The sequence below is a fragment of the Polyergus mexicanus genome, unplaced genomic scaffold (assembly GCF_030449975.1).
Source record: "Polyergus mexicanus isolate NDT 795.1 unplaced genomic scaffold, iyPolMexi1.0 SCAF_13, whole genome shotgun sequence".
Taxonomy (NCBI): Eukaryota; Metazoa; Arthropoda; class Insecta; order Hymenoptera; family Formicidae; genus Polyergus; species Polyergus mexicanus.
The window spans coordinates 593,082-612,543 of NW_027223333.1; the positions used below are offsets into that span (position 1 = coordinate 593,082).

Sequence of the window (19,462 nt, forward strand, 5' to 3'; positions counted from 1 at the left end):
TCAAGAAAGGAGGAGGAAAGGGAGGCTGTAGTCTCCTCGCGGGAATGCGGAAACTTAAGCTAAACAGAATATTCCGCGCGTCTCCTTGAGAGAGAGAGAGAGAGAGAGAGAGAGAGAGAGAATGGCTTTGGGGTAAAAATTGGCGACTTTGCGTTTCGATGAAAACGGGGCGCACGATGGAAAAATCGTTGACCTCCTAAAGTAAAAGGAAGTTGTTTCGGACTTTTGGTCGAACGACCATGTTTCCGTCATTCGGGTCACGAGGGATTAATGTGAATTTTTCGGGCCGAGCCGCAAACAGGGGGAGAGTTTCGTAAAAATTACACCGTTACAACTGCCGGAGCGAATAGAGAGGATTAATGTTGCATTTAATTACGCGAGAGTGATAAAATATATTTGAGGTCGGATTAATTTACTCCGAGCCGCAAAAAAAAAAAAAAAAAAAAATGCATACTTCTTCTCCGTCGGGATCAAAATAGATAGAATTAAATTATAGATGAATTTAATAAAGCTCAACCCGTGCTCATAACCCGTTTCATAAACGTTCACAATGAACACCCTGTCCCGAGGGAGAAAACAAAACTATCTTCCTCTCGACTCGCTTAACGCAAAATACGACCAGGGATATACCAGTGTCTGACGTTAAAAGATAACGGCATTTTATTAGGCAACATTTAAAAAATTTCTCGTAATTAATACTGAGTATTCCAAGCAGAAATTCAGCAAGTAGTTCGTGTTAAATCAATAAAAAAAATCCATAATGAGAAAAATTATTTCCTATATCTTCTTTATGCTAATAACAATCTCGGCTTTCAAAATTTTTTGAGACTCGAAAGTCCTAACAACATACATAATTTTGATCGCAACGAAAACTTCCTCGATACGTCACATATTGTAGATATAATATGATAACGTATATTAAAACAGCTGTTTTTTGCAAATTTTAAAAAATTGTATAATAATAAAGTAATTTAGAGCTAGAATTACATTTGAAAAAAATTGCTGGAAATGATTATTCTCTCTCTCTCTCTCTCTCGTATGTTCAAAAAAATTTATTTTTTTTGAACTTGAACTTCGTGTAATCCATCCTATTAATTCTATAACTCGTAAAAAAGCGAGAGGGAAAGAAAATATTGAATGAAAATCATAGAATTATAAAATTCTAATTATATAATCAATATTATCGAGTTATAAAAATATATTTTATATAAAATGTTACATTTCGACATTATCAACGATAATATCGACTCGGGGAAGAAAGGGACATGGTAACTTTTGCCAGATCTTGACAGATATTCCACGATGATTCGTAAGATTATTTAGACGCGTCGGCCTAAAGTTTCCTCGGCTCAAGCCGATGATTAAACCCCGTTAATAAAGCGATCGCGTGTTTTCGCGTAATAGCGGAGCGGGCGGGTTCATATCGAACGACCTGCTCTCGGGTTCGGTTAAATTCGGCATTCCGTGTCCCATCGCACGGCATAATGATAAATTAATAACGTACCGCACACCGTTGTGTGCCTCCTCTTCTTTAGCTTTATGCCCCCGATAAAGTCCGTTATACGCGAAACGAGAATTCATTGCGCTCGTTATTCCGGGCAGTTACCGGCAAGCATCAGGTCAGATTACTACCGTGTCCGAGAGAGCGAGCGAGCGAGCGAAAGTTCAAGAGAAAGAGAAAGAGAGATGTAATAAAATATTTACAGACGAAGACGGTGCCCCCTCTTTTTTGGATCTCTCTTCCAATTCCCCGGCAAGTGACGGACGCGATAAATAAAGATAAGCATACGAAGCGCAGAGATTTCGAACAAATACTCCTTGTGTTAACGGCGTCGTAAATGTAACGACGAGGATGACGAAGATTCATCCTGCGTAGAAATTGTTCTCGAGTGGCGGTAGATGGGTAACTCGAGTCGCCGGCGATTCGAGATGAGGACGAACCTCCTTCACGAGGGATATTGGACCGGTTTCCAATATGTAGGGCGAAAATACTTTCTGGATGCTGGACGAAATGAAAATCGATCCGCGGCGTCGATGAATATCTCTCATGGCAGTGTCGTACTCACCGTCTGTCGCTATGTAAACGTCAATGTATAAGTCGAAAGACGTCGGAGAGAGGGTCGACTCTTTTATATCTTCCCAAACAGGTCGGTCACAAACTCGGATATATCGACAGACTGTATTTACATATATTCGCGCGAATCGAAGTCTCCAAGAATTCTGAGACTAGAGAGAGAGGTCGTTGGTGGTGAGGGATGGCGAGGCGGGGGAGGGAGGGGGAAGCGATGCAGCGATAAGTATTACGTGAGCAAAACAATTTAAAAAAAAAAGAGAGAGAAACGGATGCGACAAGCGTGGAATAAATCTGAGAATTTTTTTCTTTTCTTTCCCGAAACGATTTTTAATCCCCGAGATACAAAGTTCTTCGCAGAAATTAAAAGAACGTTCGCGAATAAATATGTACGTTTTCGAAAATCTATAGATATCTATTTCGAAGATTCGACGTGTTTCGCGTGTCGCGTGAATAAATATATGAGAACAAATATTAAAGTAGCTGTCAATGTACGCGAATGTAATCTAGCGAGTAATCGATAAGCGAGCAGGACACGATCGTGGAAAATAAGAATCATCTCTCGATACGAAGAAAAATCCGCTTGCCTTCGAAACAGATTTATCGCGCCATTTTGTCATGTCTAATTTAAAATATGTAAAATATTTCGCAAAATTTAACATTGTAATTTCGCGATTAAGCGTGTCTCGCGAATTAGGAGCCGTACGACGCGTCTCAATGAGACACGATATATACCGCGCTCCATCAAATTCGCAACTTGTAAACTTGGACGATAAGCGACAGACGGATCATCACCCGCATCCGCGGAACCATGTAAATCAGACGTTAACCGGATGTTGTCGAGGTACTTCGATGCGACGTCGTTCGAACGATACCTCGTGCTCGCGTTACGGCCGATAAAAGTCGCAGTAGTTTTTGACAGATACCACCAAGTTTTATCGAAGCTATACAGTTGAAAAAAAAAAAAAAAAGAAGAAGAAGAAGAAGAAGAGGAGCCCATTTCCCGACCTGGTCTCCGAGATATTCTGCCCCGAAGGTCTTTATCGGTATGTGCTTCGCGGGAATAAAACGAAAGGCCAAGAGAGAGAGAGAGAGAGAGAGAGAGAGAGAGAGAGGAAAATGGGGAAGGAGGAGAAATCGACAAAGGGACATATCGCTGGATAAACGTGCAGCGTCACCCCGCTCGTTATTATTGCGGCAAGACAGTTTGGCCACGTGTGCTCGTTGCAGAGGCTTCCCCCCCCCCTTCCAAAAAAAAAGAAAGAAAAAAAGAAACAAACGCCCGACAAATTTGCCGCCGGCCGCGCACGAGCGGTAAATGTGTCACAGCTTTATTTCTAACCGTGCCGGGAGAGGTGAGATATTTGCTCCGGTCGAGCTTTTGTACGACTCGTGTAGATTGAAGAGCGCGATAGCTGAAACACGATGCTCGAAACGGATATACCGCGGATACCCGTGTAAAGTCTCGTAATTAATCCGTGGAGATTAATATACGATTAATTTAATAGCGCGATCCTCCTCCCTCCATCGCGTGACTTTTACGTCGTATTACGTAATGGCAATAATGCAATAATGCACGACTTTCTTACGCGCTCTTATTGCGCGATACATTGCGCGTGCGCGTGCGTCCGAGCATTCGTTTATAATTTTATAATATCCGTCACAATTAATCACACTTGCGACGACTTTCACTCGGCGAACTCGCTCGATTCGACGTGAATAAATACGAAGTATCGTCACGCGAGATCCTCTCCTCGCGAGAAATATATTCAAATCTCGTGTGACATCTTTCTCGGATATTGAAAATCTGATAAATTTCTTTCTTTGTGCTCGTTTCTCTCGCGTTTAACCGACGCAACGCCGTGGTCGGGACAGCCTTCGAGATTTTAACCTCCGGTTAATGGATCGTGGAAGTTGTTGGGCCGTATTGTGCGATAACAACAGTCGACGCGAACTTGAGTGAATGGGAGCATTGTGCGAGTCCCGCGGCCATCGTTCTTTTACGCGCTTCACGTTTAACGTCGTTTACCGGCTCGGAGTTATATGTTTATGGGAAAAACGGCGTCTGATTGTGGCGCGATCGCCCGCCTACCGGTTTATTTCTTCATTTCTGCATCTTCGTTCGCCATATTCGCGCTTACCTTCATGCTCGCATCGCGTTCGGTTGCTAGACTTTATTTTATATTCGTCGCAATTTTCATCTTTATATCTCTTCGCCTCCGTTTCTGACATTTCTCGACGCGATAAGTCTGACCCGTCGCCCCGACGTCGAAAATATATTTCGCGTTCGTATCAACTGTGCGATAATTCGCAAAAGTAGCGCGCAACAATTATCATGAAATGAGCGCGCGTCAAATAATTTGTACAAGTTACGACCGTCCATTATCGCGGGACGAAGATTAAAGGCACTGATTAGCCCCGTAAAAGCAGTTTCGATAAAAAGTACCTACATACGATACATCGATGAGAAAATCGTATGAAAAGCGGCGCTTGAAAAATTCAAAAGGTCCATTCAAAAAAAGGAGACTTTCCCTGCCCATTGATCTGCCCGCGACAAAATTAATGTCGCTATTGAATGTCCCGGCTCGTCGAGCAGAACCGGCGCCGTCCTCCGGCGCCATTTATTTACCGTGCCATTTATTAAGCTTACGCGTTATATCCAGGATGTTGCTCAACGGGACGTCCGCCGTCTGGATAGTTTTCGCTCGGCAAAAAATCTCAATAAACATCACGTCCAACGGTGTTTATCGCGGCAACGCGCGTTCTATGATGCACGAGAATCGGATCGCTAATTATCAACGACGCGAATGTCGGCGACTCGGCCCCTCGCGCTATTAATTCCCGCAGGTTAGCCACCGAATTACACCCCCGCCATTATCGTCATCATCGTTCCTCGTTTGCGTCCCCCGAGCCTTAAAATCCCGCGAATACGCGCCGACGGGATCCTCCTCTCGAATCCTCGAGTCCGGTGCGCGTCGTACAATTAACGTAATTACTGTGGGCCATAATTAGCGTTCGATAGCGGCCGGCACTCCGCCGGAACAAACGGCCGCACTGTTTCTTCTCGGAATCTCGGGTCCCTTGCTTGATCGGGACCTGGCTCCATGTGTATACAGTCGCGAGATACGAACTCCATTTCCTCGGAGGCGGCGGACGGCTTCTTAATGCAGGTCGCCGACAAAAAAAAAGAAAAAAAAAAGCCTGACGGAGGGACGGGCCCCGAGACATGTGTTACGTGCAAATGCGCTGCTTTCACGAACAGCTCGCCTCGGAGAAGATCTTATGTACAATATATGCATCAGGAAGAGAGGAAGGAAAAAAAAAAGCAGATCGCCCAATCGTTTGCACACTTTTGTGCAGTTAAAAACTGCGCTCCCCTTTGCGATAACGATAATAGACGCTAACGTTGGCGATACCGAATTTCGAATAAATAATTCCACGAATCTAGCAAATCTATTTATCTATGATATTGAATATTCTTCTCGATATATTTATCTATGTGTGTCGTGTGGGATATCATTTGCGTGGAACAGAACTTGTTTAAAAAGGCTGGCCGTTTTCTCGACCAGCAGGGACCGTGCCCATCTCCGAGGATTATCCGAGAGACATTCCATGTCCCTCCTAATTTGCCGACCCTTTATGGGTTCGTCAGTGATTCCTTTTCTTCCACGTGCCGCACTCCTCTTGTACGCAGGGACTCGGTATAATCTCATTTGGTTGAAAAACGCATCGCGCGTAATCCTTCAGGATCAATTTATTATCGTACCTGCCGCGGCCCGATATCAAACATACCATCGACAACGACGCCCCTTATCAATATTCTCATCTCTATTCGAAATATTTTATGACAATTTATATACTTTTCTTCTCTCTATCATAAAAATGTGTTGCAAAAAAATTCTAGAATTAAACTATATAATATCCAAAAAAAAAAAAATATATATATATATATATATACAACATATTTATGAAACTGCTGGACAAACTATGATTGTAAATGTAACATTTAAAAAAGAGAAGAGAACGAGAAAATATAAATGCGCGCACTAAGCAAGCAGTGCGGATTATATTTGCAAACGCAATGAACCGGCGTGCGCAATTCTCGTCGGAATGCGTTATCGCTTAACGCCGTTGGCCTGGCAATAGGCTTAATCGAGAGTAATAGACCGTACATGTCCACCTATTAATAGAGCAGACACATATCTCGTGTGGCGTGTGCCGCCGAAACGGCATGATAATACAATAAAGCCAAACGCGTTTCAGCCTCTAATTTTCCTTTACAATCGCCGTTATTAACCGTCCTATCTAGAATGCAGTTACGCACGCTCTAAAACGCTCGCATATGTATTTATAATAACATGATCGAATAAAACTGTCACACCTCGTGCGCTAATTCCACTTTCGATGGGCAAATTAAAAATCCTAATTCGCAATAATCCCTATTTCAAATTAATTCCAGCTTCTACGATAATTCGATAATTCATCTTCAGGCAATCACGTGGCGAGAACGTTTTGATAATTTCCGTCACGATCGCCTACGGGGAAAATTTTCTCGACGCGATGCGTCCGTTGCATACGCCATCGTATCGTGACTCATCCTCTCTGCTCTCGTCCTCCATCCCGCCTCACCTTCCATCTTGAAGAGCGCTCGTATACATATATAGGCGGCGACGGTTGTTTTTATCGGTATAGGCGGTGACCTCGTGTATGCAACCGCTGTCACGCTGCGGTTAAGAGTGACGCGGCGCAGCCGGTTTGCATCAACCCCCGAAAATAAATCCGCTCGCGCGGGCGGCTCGCGCTGTTGAAAGCCATCGCGACATCGTCGAGCTACGCCGAGAATTGACGCCTGTCGCTGATCGTTCGCCAAACGGTTGCGCGACCCCGTTTCACGTACGTATATATATACGGCGCAAAATGCGTGACGATACATTATCGACGATGGTGTGTCATCGTCGGCGTCGACCGCGGCGGCGAATATCGGGTAAAACTCCGCTGTCGCTCATAATAATACGACGCGGCATCAGTGAATTCTCCGTGTCATTTAGGCCCCGTAAAGTCATATATATTATATGCTTGTTAAAACCGAGAGACGCAGGTGCTTCTGTAAATATATGCGTGCGCGCGCGCACACACGCATATATAAATTTACGAAATCCCGAGTAGCGTAAATGATCCACTGAGAGAATGCACCGTAGAGGTAAGAACGGTCGAACGCATGTGCGCGATGAGAACGGGAGATGCAAAAGTAGGACGATCGTCTCGTACGTGTTTCAGGAACAATACCATATTTGATGCGGTCGCACGAGGGGGAATTGAGGGGGTGGTAGGAGAGGAGGAAGAAAACCGGTGAAATTTTCAAGAGAGCCGCGGACACCGATCGTACGGTATCATTGTTACGGGAGACGCGACAATATCATTGTACGTTGAATTATAGAAAAGACGAACATCTCGATATTTTATCGAGTCTACTTCCATTCGAAAAATATATGTACTCACTGGATACTGTGTTGGAAAAATTTATTTCTTTTTTTATAAACTACGTCCCTACCTTTAAGAAAGTAGATTCTCCGCTCACACAGATAGATGGATAAGGTATCATTTTGTTAATATCGAATATTTTGCGAAAAACCAAGAAAGTGTCGCTGTAGAAAGGAAGAGGCGACGTAAAATTTATTATAGAGACTTTCCGATGGTGAGAAATTGAAGAAACGAGAAAAAAAGAAAGAAACACACACATTTCACGGGGACTATATGTCTTCCAGTTAACTCGTCGTTTCTCTCTCTCTCTCTCTCTCTATTGCCTTTTCCAATGTGAAATTGAGAAACGTGATGGCGGTCGCAGGCTATAGATTGCGACCATGTAGGAATCACGTTACAGAAGCCATTGCCCTAGCGTGGATTTGAAAACAAAAAAATCGACGCGTAGTACTTATTTATCGACTGGCACAAAATATTGAAAATAAATTCATATTCGCGACGACGTTCGGAACATGCGAACATGCAATTTTCAAACAAACATCCACAAGAATTTTATAAAATATTATGTTCATTTCTTCGATCTTACAAATGTCAATATAATTTTGCAAAATGTGGCGCAATATTTCTCGACGTATTTCACAAATCGTGTGACTTTCGCGATCGATTAAACTCGGTGTAAATCGATGATCGTCAATCGAGAGACGCAACGTCAGAGAGATCCGATAAATGCACGGTGGCATCAGGCTGAGAATCGTTCTAACCGACGATATTTAATGATTGGCGGTGAAGCGAGAGAGAAGCAAGTTTACGCACTAACAAATCTAACGATCGAGCTAACGCTTCCCGTATTCTCGTACGCACGACCCTATCGAGCGGCACGGAAACGTGGAACCACCTTTGTTTCCCGTGGCGTTTCGCGCTTCGATACGCAATCGATGTGAAAAGCGCCGGAAAAATTTCAGCCCGATACAATACGCCAATGCGCGCACCCTATTAATCATTTCTTTGCGATTGTGCACGCGCGTAGGTGAAATATCGGCGTAAAATGTTGCCGGAGGAGCATAAAACGCATAAAATGTTTATATGGAGAATAAATGTACGGAGAAGAAAAAAACTTAATAGATACCTTTTACCGAGACGGTTATTGATGCCCGACGAAATAAATATAATGAAATGTAAAATAAAATTAATATCCCGCTGGAAGCTTTCGATTCCAATGCAATAGTACTCCCGATAGTGTATCGAATGTAACATTTACTTTTTACCTTTCGCCTTTCGTCATGTGCCAGCCAACCTACACGCGGCGAAATAACTTCTCCGGAAATGATGATAGAGAGAAGGCAATTTCCACTTTCATCGCCGAGCAGAATGTATATCAGCCGCATTGTCAGTTACTGTCAAAGAGATTGAGCGACAGCACCTCAGGAATTTCTTCATTAACGTGTAGGTCGGCTTCGTCGAAATGTCGATACCCACCACTTTCATCCACGTCTCGTCGGGACAGAACGCAAATATTGACGTATTCTATAAAGGTCGGATCTATAAAGGTCGGATCTACATTTTTTTCTTTTTTCGAGACTTCGAAAAATTAATTTATAACCATACAAACCTTCTCGAAAATTATTTTTCCGTAAAACGTCACGCGGATGTCGAAAAATATCGTTGGAATTTTTTTCCCTTTTTTTACATCTCTCGTAACACATAATAGACACATAGTTCATTTGAAGCGCGCGAGTGAGTCATTTAATCGTGAGTTTACATTCCATTACGCATTTATCCTATTATCTTCCGCGCGATAAGATTTCGTACGTGTTTATATTCGTGTAAATATGTGACTAGTATATTTCAATGGAGCGATCTTCATTAATCTACAGCGAGTTGGGATTACGTTAACAGAGTCACGTTTACCATGTATTATATTCACATATATATATATGTGTGTGTGTGTATATATATATATTATATATAATTACATATTATACGTATATGTATGTACATATGTTGTAAAAGTGCCGCTTTAACACGTGTTCGCATGCACTCAGCTCTTAAGCTCATTCATAACTTCGCGAATCGCAAAAGCCCCTTCATTCATTGCTTTCGATGCACACGATATTGCATTCTCTTTTGATTTCAACGAGAATCGATATACCATTCAATATATTCGAACTCGCTTCCCGTATATAGCTTTATCAAAAATATTTGATTGGAAATGTCAATTGTGAATCGCGTTTCGAAAGTTTTCAACAATCGATTTATTTTAATGTTTGATACGTAAATTCATTAATAATAAAACGCCCCCCCCCCCTCTTCCATCCCGGAAATATTGGCAAATAAAACGCAACGCACGACAAATTCAGCAATTAACAATATATCGAGATACGTTTTTTTTTTTTTACCTTTCGTACAAACGTGCCGAGATCGCGCAAGTGCGATAAGAAACCTGCTACGCTACATCTACACGCATACCTAATTATAGAAATCAATTAACCGTGACAACATCGCGGATCGATAGAGAGTAGACTTAACAAGCGATGCCAATATTTATATATATATATATATATATAATATTTATCGATCTAAGCGCGAGAATTATTGTCGCACCGCGGCTCGCCATTGCGGAGCAAGAAAAATGGATTTTTAAGCATCGCGATAATTGACTCTGATATCCCGCCATACGTGTTTCCTCCGTTCATTCGCTTTTTCGCCGAATATTCGCGACGAATTAATAGCGGAATGGTATATTAATTCGCGCGGACTTGTTGAAGCGACGGGATTAAAAAAGGATTCGAACAATGGTGAAAATTATCTCTCGTTGGACGAGTGTCATGTTAATATAAAACGAAGCGAGGATCGATTCACGAAATCGCTGGCTCATTGAAATTCCTCCAACTCCCTGATCCTCCCCGGTTTGCCGGAGACAAGCTTCAACGAGGACTCGTAATAATCCCAGTACGATTTGGCGGATCGAGAGATAGAACCCGCTACAGAATTTTATCCATCGAAATCCGATCGCTTCGCGCACGCAATGGATTCTTGCAAACGCATCTTAGCTTTCCCCAAAAAGTGCATAGCACGTGCAATCGCGTATCTCGTTCGTGTGATTTAGGTATAGGCAACGAGCAAATACGAGCGAAGAGTACGTTCGACGTGACGAATTTTCGAAGAGAGGAAATGAGATGACGCTTATATAGAGTCTCACCGCGAAATCTAATATTTGTGTGTCCTCTCTTCCCCAGCATACGATACACCAAAATATCTTTTTTTTTTCGCGCACGCAATACATTTTCACAATATAAAAATAATTCGTAAGTTATTTATAAAGTAACCAGTATATATATATATGGAGTAGCTATCTCGCCTCATTAAATCATCATAATACCCGTCCTTGTTATATACCTCTCAGCTATGGTATATCATGTCCGATAACAAGCTGCCGTCCGCTGCGGCCTCGTTTAAAAAACTTCGTTACCATGTATGTGTGTGTATATATATATATATATATATATATATATATATATATATACACAAACACATGGCAGGCTTTTCCGATTTTAATGTACGAAGCATCCGAGGCTCGCGCAGCTTTCGGAGTGAAATGTTATCCGTTGTCAACTCTCGCGATTTTAACGAGACGTCTCTCTCGACACCGGCTATCAACGAGGAGAGAAGAACCGCGATCTATGTAGCTTGACGGGACTTATTGGGAGGAACGAAAAATAATAATCCTCGTTCGAACGTTTAACGCGAGTGGGGGATGCGCGCATCCTCTTTCGGACGCATCGTCGAGAAAAACAAGGTTGCCTTTGTGCGAGCGGAAGTCGAAACGAGGGACGGGTGAATGCGACTTCCCTCGAAACCCTTGTCGATCTCGAGATACTGGACACGAGATGACACAAATATACCGTAACAAATTACCGTGTTTCTCTGTATTTCATAATTATTCGCTCAATTATATCTTTTCACAATGCTACTTTTTATTCTCCTTATCTAAAAATATCGCAAAACCTACCGCTCGAGTTAATTTTGCCAGCTTTAATATGCCTTCGGGCGACTATTCAAACCTTTATCTCACGTAATATCGCGTAAGCCCATCGTCTTTTACGCGCAGACTGTATCTCTCTTGCGTATGCTTCTCAACGCGATAAGTATACGTTATCGTAACGAGATAAAGGGAATCGTTTGCTCTTCGAGTACATCGGTGAGCAGGGCTTTTACCAACCATACCGGGAAAATTTCAAGCGTAAACAACGAAAAATTCTACGTGTTTACCAAAAAGCCAACACGCGTTCGATAAATGATAATAAAAGAAAACTGGATTTTTAAAGTAATATTTCAATAAAGCAATTAATGCGCAATATAATAATAATACAAACACAGAAATTAAATATCAATATCCATTGAAATAAATGAATTAATTAATTAATTAATCTGCATATTATTATACGTATTTTAATATGTAATTTATATAATAAATGGATTATACGTATATATAAAGCATGCGTATTATATTTATCACTACCTTATTTGGAAGAATATTCTCATGGTTAATTAATCAATATTCGCGGTTGCAAAAACGGATAATCGATACTTTTCAAAGAAAAAGGAGGTTTTCCTGGCTAAAATTTGACCATGTCGGAATATGTGGAGACTCGTATCTTCTTCCTATACGTCTTTAACATCGCGCTGGAAATGATCGATTTTACACCGAGAGTCGGTGAGAGCCGCGGCGGATCTATTGTGATTCGAGGGAACGAAAAGCGATTGAGTTTCGGTGCCTTTAATTTCCGATGACTTTCGCTCGGCGTATCCGCACCAAGCGCAGCTTCCATTTGTCGAAAATCCCTTTTTCCGTCGAGTTGTCGCGACACCCGCGACACAGCGCGAGACGAATATCCGTTCTATTTTCCATTTAAGTCCGCAAATGGGACACGCTCGACCGCCAACTGGCTTAATTAATCGTGTCCAGGATGCGGGCACCGTGCGAAAAAATATATCCATCCTTCCCCTCGCGCTCTTTACCCTCTTTATAGCGATAGCGAAAGCTTTCCCGGACAGCGGAAAGAGAGCGAGAGAGAGAGAGAGAAACGATACGGAACGCGTTATTTTATCGCGGCGCGGAGAAAAATATTCGCCGAGATTCGTTCCGTACGGAGAAATATTTGTCGATAAAAATATTATACATTTGCCGCCTGTGTATACGCGAAGTATTCGCGCTCTATTAATACAACAATAATTTTGATTACGCGCGGTAGGAGGGGGAGAGAAGAGGCGCGCGAATATCCGCCGAGTAAAAGATCGGCGGGCGTGGAAATTTCTCGATAAAATACCGCCAAAGAGAATACTATACGGATGCTTTTCGTCGAAAAAATACATCGTTCGCTACGAGATACCGTAGTAGTAGTAGCGCGTAGCTCAAACACGGCTCTAACAAAAATATCACACGGTATCTCTTTACGCGGGCGATAAATTTCCATGCGCTAGTTGTTTCGTAAAACGTTAGTGCGACCGATATTATCAAGACAAGAGGACAACACACCGTAAGGCCGATAAATGCCGCCGAAATGCCATTAGCCTGGCCGGGCTGGTCGAAAGTTGCAACCAGGCCGTGGAAAGAATATGGACGCAACGAAACTTTTCAGAACAGACACATAATTTCTCGCGAGAAATTAAGCGATCGCTTTTTAAAAGCTTTTTAAACTTTTTATATAATTATATATCTAATTAAATATATTATATTATATATATATTATATAGTTAAATAAATAATTATGAAATAAAATTCTTTTATATGATCTGTTTTTTCAATAAAAATAGAAATAAGAATTATTCCTTTATATCTGATATGTTACTAGGAACATGTGTTAACCGCAAGCATGATTAGAGAAGTCTTCTCATGGATCGAATCTTCAATCTGACATGATATATTACGGCACGCACCAGAGCGAAGGAGCATGTGCGAAGACAAGTCGATCCTAGCCACGTAGCTCGTGGTGGATCGAGTGAGGCGAGTAATGCCTCTAATGAGTCTTAATGAACGAGCGTGAGAGAGCTGGCTGTATGTCGATGGCTTTTCATTAATGTTAATTGCGCGGGAGATAAGAATATTATCCGGTGGGCGTTTCCTTGGAAGGCGAAAAATCATCTCGACTAAATCGAAATTAACAAGGCGAGCACGAGAGATAGAATAAAAGAAAGAGAGAGAGAGAGAGAAAGAGAGCACAAACATACCGATTAATCCGTAATTCGTCGAGTAGCTAACTTTCCTCTTTTAAGTATTCCTCGGGATATTTTTCTCGAGGAAATTTGATCGGGAAACGTTATCCCAGAGCGATAGTCAGATCGTTTATTGCTTAATATAAAAAAGTGCGTTTAAAACAATATACGTACTTAGATGCTTATCTTATCGCGGAATTCAAGTGAGCGAAGAGTGAGCAGATTAAAGATCGCGTCCTGTGGTGAATGAAGAGCGTAGGAGGAGGAGTATCAGGGCTCGGTATTAGAATAAATCGACCGATGGATGATTGATTGTCGGTGAAAAAGAGGCTACGCGTCGACGATGTCGTCGACGTCCCATGCGGGCTCGAGCCGATCAAGTTACGCGATGATACGCTGCGTCGGATCGCGCGGACCATCGCACGCACACACGCATAAATCGTGTAAAGGTTTATACTTCTACACCAATTATACGTAACTCTACAGTCTACTCTTTCAGCATATTACGTAATAATGACCGCAAATTTTTTCCATCCTCCAAACGTCCTCGCGCGAGCGGTTTACATCAGCGGCAGAATTTTGATTGGCGATCGCAATTTCAATATTCCGATCGACAGTAGTGTTCGCGAATTTTTTCCATCAGGACGATATCGTCTCCTCGTCGGGAAATGGGAGGAATAATGGAATTACCGCGGAAATGCGTCGGTTCCATGTCACGTCACGCGGATCACGCGCCCCCGCCGCTATTGGACGAAGAAGAGTTTGACAGCTGGCGAACCGTGAGCCTCGACGGACTTCTTTCTTCGGCCGGACAAAGAGTTCGATTTCACCGTTTGCCCGAGAGCAAAGCGGGAGCGAAAGAAGCGCATCGCGCATCGGATGGGTCCATCGTCTCCTTTGTTGTCATATTTTTGCCTTTCGCGAATATTCTCGGAAATAATACTGGAAAAAGGAGCCAAGCGGATGCTTACGCGGGTAAAAATGATTTCCTTCGACAATACGGTATGGTAAACGTGTCACGCGGATCACGTTTAAAACTTTCATGAAAATGTGTCGCGAAAAAAAAAAGAGAGACGCGAATAAACTTGGTCCAGTTTACCAATTCCACGGCGAATGCACTCAGGACGCACGATACAATTTTCCGATCGCGATTAAAAATTTATGCGTTTCCGCGGAAAAGCGATTCGTCTTCGTAGCCGCGGCACCACCACCACTCGTAGTAATATCTCGTGCATCGCGCGAGGCATGCATAATGCAGTTCGAAACTCGAAATTTATGCCGCGGGCGGGAAACGATCGTAATGTAAAACGAGCGACCGACCCGTGTGTGTGTGTGTGTGGGTGTATGTGTGTGTGTCTTGCTTATCCTAGAGATGCTGGGGGAACCGTTTACGGTTATGCATCATCGACGAGACATAAACGTGAAATGGTACCCGCCGAATTTCAAAAGTAACGCCTCCCCGATGCTTATTTTTATAATCGCGTAGAAAGTAGAAATTTCAAAAATTTTCTTTTACGGTGAAACATCAATTACGGGCTCCGCTACAAATTTGAAACTTTGCAGTAAACAGTACAATTCCTTCCTCGACATATTCGCTAACAATGTTTAATTCGTGAAACTGTGGAAAAGTCATTCCGTATGCATAATTTCGCAATGGAAATACACGAGATTTTAATAATTAAAAACGCAGTTATTAATAAAAATGACGGTTTACTGAAACTAGCAATTGTCATTGGAAATTTACTCACTTCCATATTCATCGTGCACATGCATAACGCCTCTCGAAATTCTGTCCTATTTCTTTTAAAATTTATATTGAGCGATCCTCTCTCTCTCTTTCTCTAGCTTCAGCAGGTTCAGATTAAATCAGCCGACGGAGACGAAAATTAATTCGGTCAAGATAAAGCTCGTTAAAGAGCGTTGACTGTAGCGGCCACTCGCGCTTTTAATTTTCTGGAAAGGAAAGAGTCGCAAAAGGTTAAACTTATGCATAAACTTCTACTACAACCGTGGCGACGAGCCCACGGCTTGTGCAAGAAGTTTCCTCTCCGGTCTCTCCGCTCCGCATTATATCAGAATCCCTCCTTCTCTTAACGCCCGAGATTCGCCTCCGATCGACCTAAACTACTCTTCGAGACTCGACTCTCCCCCCCCCCTCCCCTCACTTCCTTTCCCTTCTTCTCCGCCAACCACCGATATAGCGCGCTCTCACTTTCTTCCCTCCGTTCCGCGAAATCCCCCACGCGTTCGATCGCGCGAGATTCACCGTCGACGGAATTAGCCTCTGCGAAACGCGACCAACATCTGCACCCCAAAAGCGTACCTACCGTCAAAAGCAGTCTACGGTTACATATCCGTCTATTTGTTTTCGCCGGAAAGCAACGCGCGCGCGCGCGTGTAGTTACGATTGTGAAATTTCGAAAGAGACGGATATAAATTCGTAGACGAATAATTAAATTGATTAATAAAAGTTATCGGAGCGATTGGAGCTCCGAATTGGAGACAGATTAATGTTTGTAAAAAAAAAAAAAAAAAAAATGAATGTATCATTCTCAGGTGACACAACGACAAATCGCCGCGTAAGCGGATACATTTTCGGCAGAGAATTGATGACAATAAAACATGTTGGCTTGTTTCTCTAAAGGAAGAAAGATTTCCATCTTTTCTCTCTAGACTTCTGTTGAGGAAAAGTCTTTGTTTCCCGACGAAAAACAAGTTCGGTCCCGTTGGGGTTTCGAATCCTCCCTCCCCCCCGTATGGAAGCGCGTCGGCGTTGCCTGAAACGAAAGTAAGAGCGACGCGACACGACGCGTGACACGACGCGAGGCGCGTCTCGCAAAAGTGTGAAAAAGAAAACACGCGGCGATAAACGTCTCCACGGAATCTGGCTCCGCAATCCGAGCTCACGGCCGGTCACCTAACCTTAACGCGGTTAAGTCCGCCGCTCCGCGCTCTCTTTCTCTCTCTCTCTCTCTCTCTCTCCTCTCCGCCGCACGCTCAGCCGGCGTATCGTTCGTCGTCAGATTTATGTATCATAGCACTCACCTCGTATCGGTGTATTTCACAGGTGTTTCTCGCGGCGGAGGGAAGGGGCAGGACGACGACGTCGACGTCGGCAATGGTTGACTGTCGCGCGTCCTCTCGTCGCGCGCGCGCGCGCGCGCGTACAAAAGGAGAGAAATCCCGCTTGCGACTTCTCCACACTCCCGATCCTCGCGTATCCTTCGCACGGAGAGGCGACGGCGAGAAAAAAATGCCGGGCGAGACGGCGACGCTGCGGAGCGCGTTACGACGCGTCGGCGCGCGCACGTAACAAAAATTTATATATATATATATAATAATATGTGTATACGCATTACATGCGCACACTACCGACGCGACTGAGAAACGACGATGAGAGCGGCGGACAGCGACACCGCGACGGAGCCGCTGGGCGCGTACTGTGCGGAACGAACGACGGCAGACGGCAGTATGGCGCCCGGCGGCTTTCCTGCTCGTCCGCTCGCTCTCCCACCACCTCTCCCTTCCCCAGCCAGCTTGCCATTATCCCCATTCCCGCGCCACGTAATGCGCTGTCTCGGTTCAATTCGTGTTACGCTGCGCATCGACGTTCCCTCCCTCTCGCTCTCTCTCTCTCACGCCGGTTGAGTCGGATAGCATCGTCTCCTTTTATCTTTCGCTGTTTAAAGCTAGGGCTCTTTTTCTCTCTCGTACTAACTCGATCTCAGCTGTCGCTGATCCGTCGGTCTATCTCTCTTCGACGAATTCTCACTCTTTCTCTCTCTCTCTCTCTCTCTCTCTCTCTCTCGGATATAGCTCTATCTCCATCGATACTACCGTCGTAGGCTTTTCTCTGTTTCGATCCACCCGCTTCTACAACGCACGACAAACCGCGAGCTCTTTCCCACCTGTCTCGCCGCCAATGCCAATGCACCGCATCCTTTTCCCGTTCGAGCGCTCTCCTTCCATCCCTGCTATCCATCTCTTTCTCTCGCTATCGATATGATCGCCGTTCCTCCCTCTCTCTCTCTCTCTCTCTTGTTGACAATTCAGTCCGCTCCTCCACCGCTTCGTCTCGATCGCGGTGGTATAGGAGAAAACTTCACGTTGACCGTGCCCAAGTGTGTTCATGTATCTCGACTGACAAAGACGGACGATACTTTCCGTTGGCGCCATCGATGACGGGCCAATCGGCACGCGGCCGGTGACTGTCCCCTGTGAGGTCGCACGACCAGACGTGTGTGCTCTCCTCCGCTCCCCTCCACCCTGCCATCACTATCACCGAACCGCACCGGGAACGTGGGCGAGATTAATATTAGATCGATTGTCGTTAATAACATCTCTCCGGCGTTCTGTCGCGAGCGCCGCGCTATTTATCGCCGGCCACGAGTTCAACAACCACTGTCATCGCGGCGTATCGGGTCGGCGGGAATTTTGCGGGAATGCATGTCGCGCGGATATAAATTATTTTTTTAAATATTTCACCAGAGTCCAAACCAACGAATCATCGATAAGTGTAAATTTTCACGCGACCAATCCCTCGATTCTCCATTTAAATAGAAACCTTATCGAGTTGAAATTTTGCCCCCCTATTTTCAACCTCAATTTTCTCACATTTATGGATTTTAGAGGATTACGAGAGATTTTTAATTTATATAGGAATCGAGCTTGTGCAGTTTGTACCTCGAATCAATCAACGAACGATTTTCCCACTCAAAGATTTTTGAAAGAGAAACTTTCGGCAAAGATAAGAAATAGTTTCGAAAAAGATCTGTATTAAAATGGACGTTAGATTAAAAACTGAGATCTCGAAGATGGGAGAGAAAAGAATTTCAACTCGGGAACCCGCGCGCGAAACGCATTCCTGGAATTAAACGTTACTTTTTCAACGCCGAAGAAAATTAATTACGCAAAGTAACGTCGCGAAAGGGACCACGACGTACGATCCCCATCATCCCTTCTTCGAACAAGTTTTCACGCCATTTTATCAGAAACGCACGTCGCGGCTTTTCAACGTTAACGCGATAATGTAAATATCTATCGTCGTAACATGGGGATAACATTACCCTATCGTAACTCGCAGCGACGTCCATTTCTTTGACGAGAGAGCGACGTTTTTATTTCCGCGTCGACAAAATAAATGTCGCGTCTCTCTCGGGGAATGAACGCGCGACGTGGCGTTTATGCGAAAGAAAAGTTTGTCCTGGGAAAACGCGACGCGGTGAGATTAAAGTTACATCGCCATCTTAAATATATAAATGTATCCACGCGAAACTCGGAATTTTTATATAAATCCGGAAGATACACTTCTCACCCCGAGGAGCATTTCTCTTCAACTCCCTCTCCCTCCCCTCTCGCGTCACCTCGCCTTTCTTCCGTAAATTTCGTACGCCGTTGTATAAACTCGATGCCACAATTTAACATTTCTGTTAAATGCTGCTTTCGGAATGAACTTTATAAAGAGTTCTTGATCAGTTTTTTTATGAACTTTTCTAATAAGATCTTCAACCCCTCCCCGCCAGCGATCGCAACGTGCTCGCGACAACGTTCTCGAGATTATTACTATAAATTTCCCGCGACCCTTCGTTTGATAAAACGCATCGAAAATGCATCGGTGAAACGATATTAACGTTTAATTAACGTTTAAATTAGCTGTCGCGTGTGCATGCGTTTTACATTTACCGATGCATCGCCGCA

At 43.7% G+C, this 19,462-nt stretch overlaps 1 protein-coding gene across 4 annotated transcripts in view; it reads right to left on the reverse strand.

The window, feature by feature from the left end:
* LOC138939081 (dystroglycan 1) overlaps positions 1 to 19,462 on the reverse strand; it is a 61,561-nt gene that overhangs the window by 18,832 nt on the left and 23,267 nt on the right. For 2 of the 4 annotated variants that reach the window (XM_070306600.1, XM_070306603.1), the window contains exon 1: positions 16,811 to 17,220. The exons of 1 other annotated variant lie outside the window; for it this stretch is intronic. The gene's annotated coding sequence lies outside the window, so the exon portion shown is untranslated. Of the gene's footprint in view, positions 1 to 8,817; positions 9,041 to 16,810; positions 17,221 to 19,462 lie in introns of those variants that run through there. One more of the 4 variants, XM_070306602.1, reaches the window with a different exon arrangement.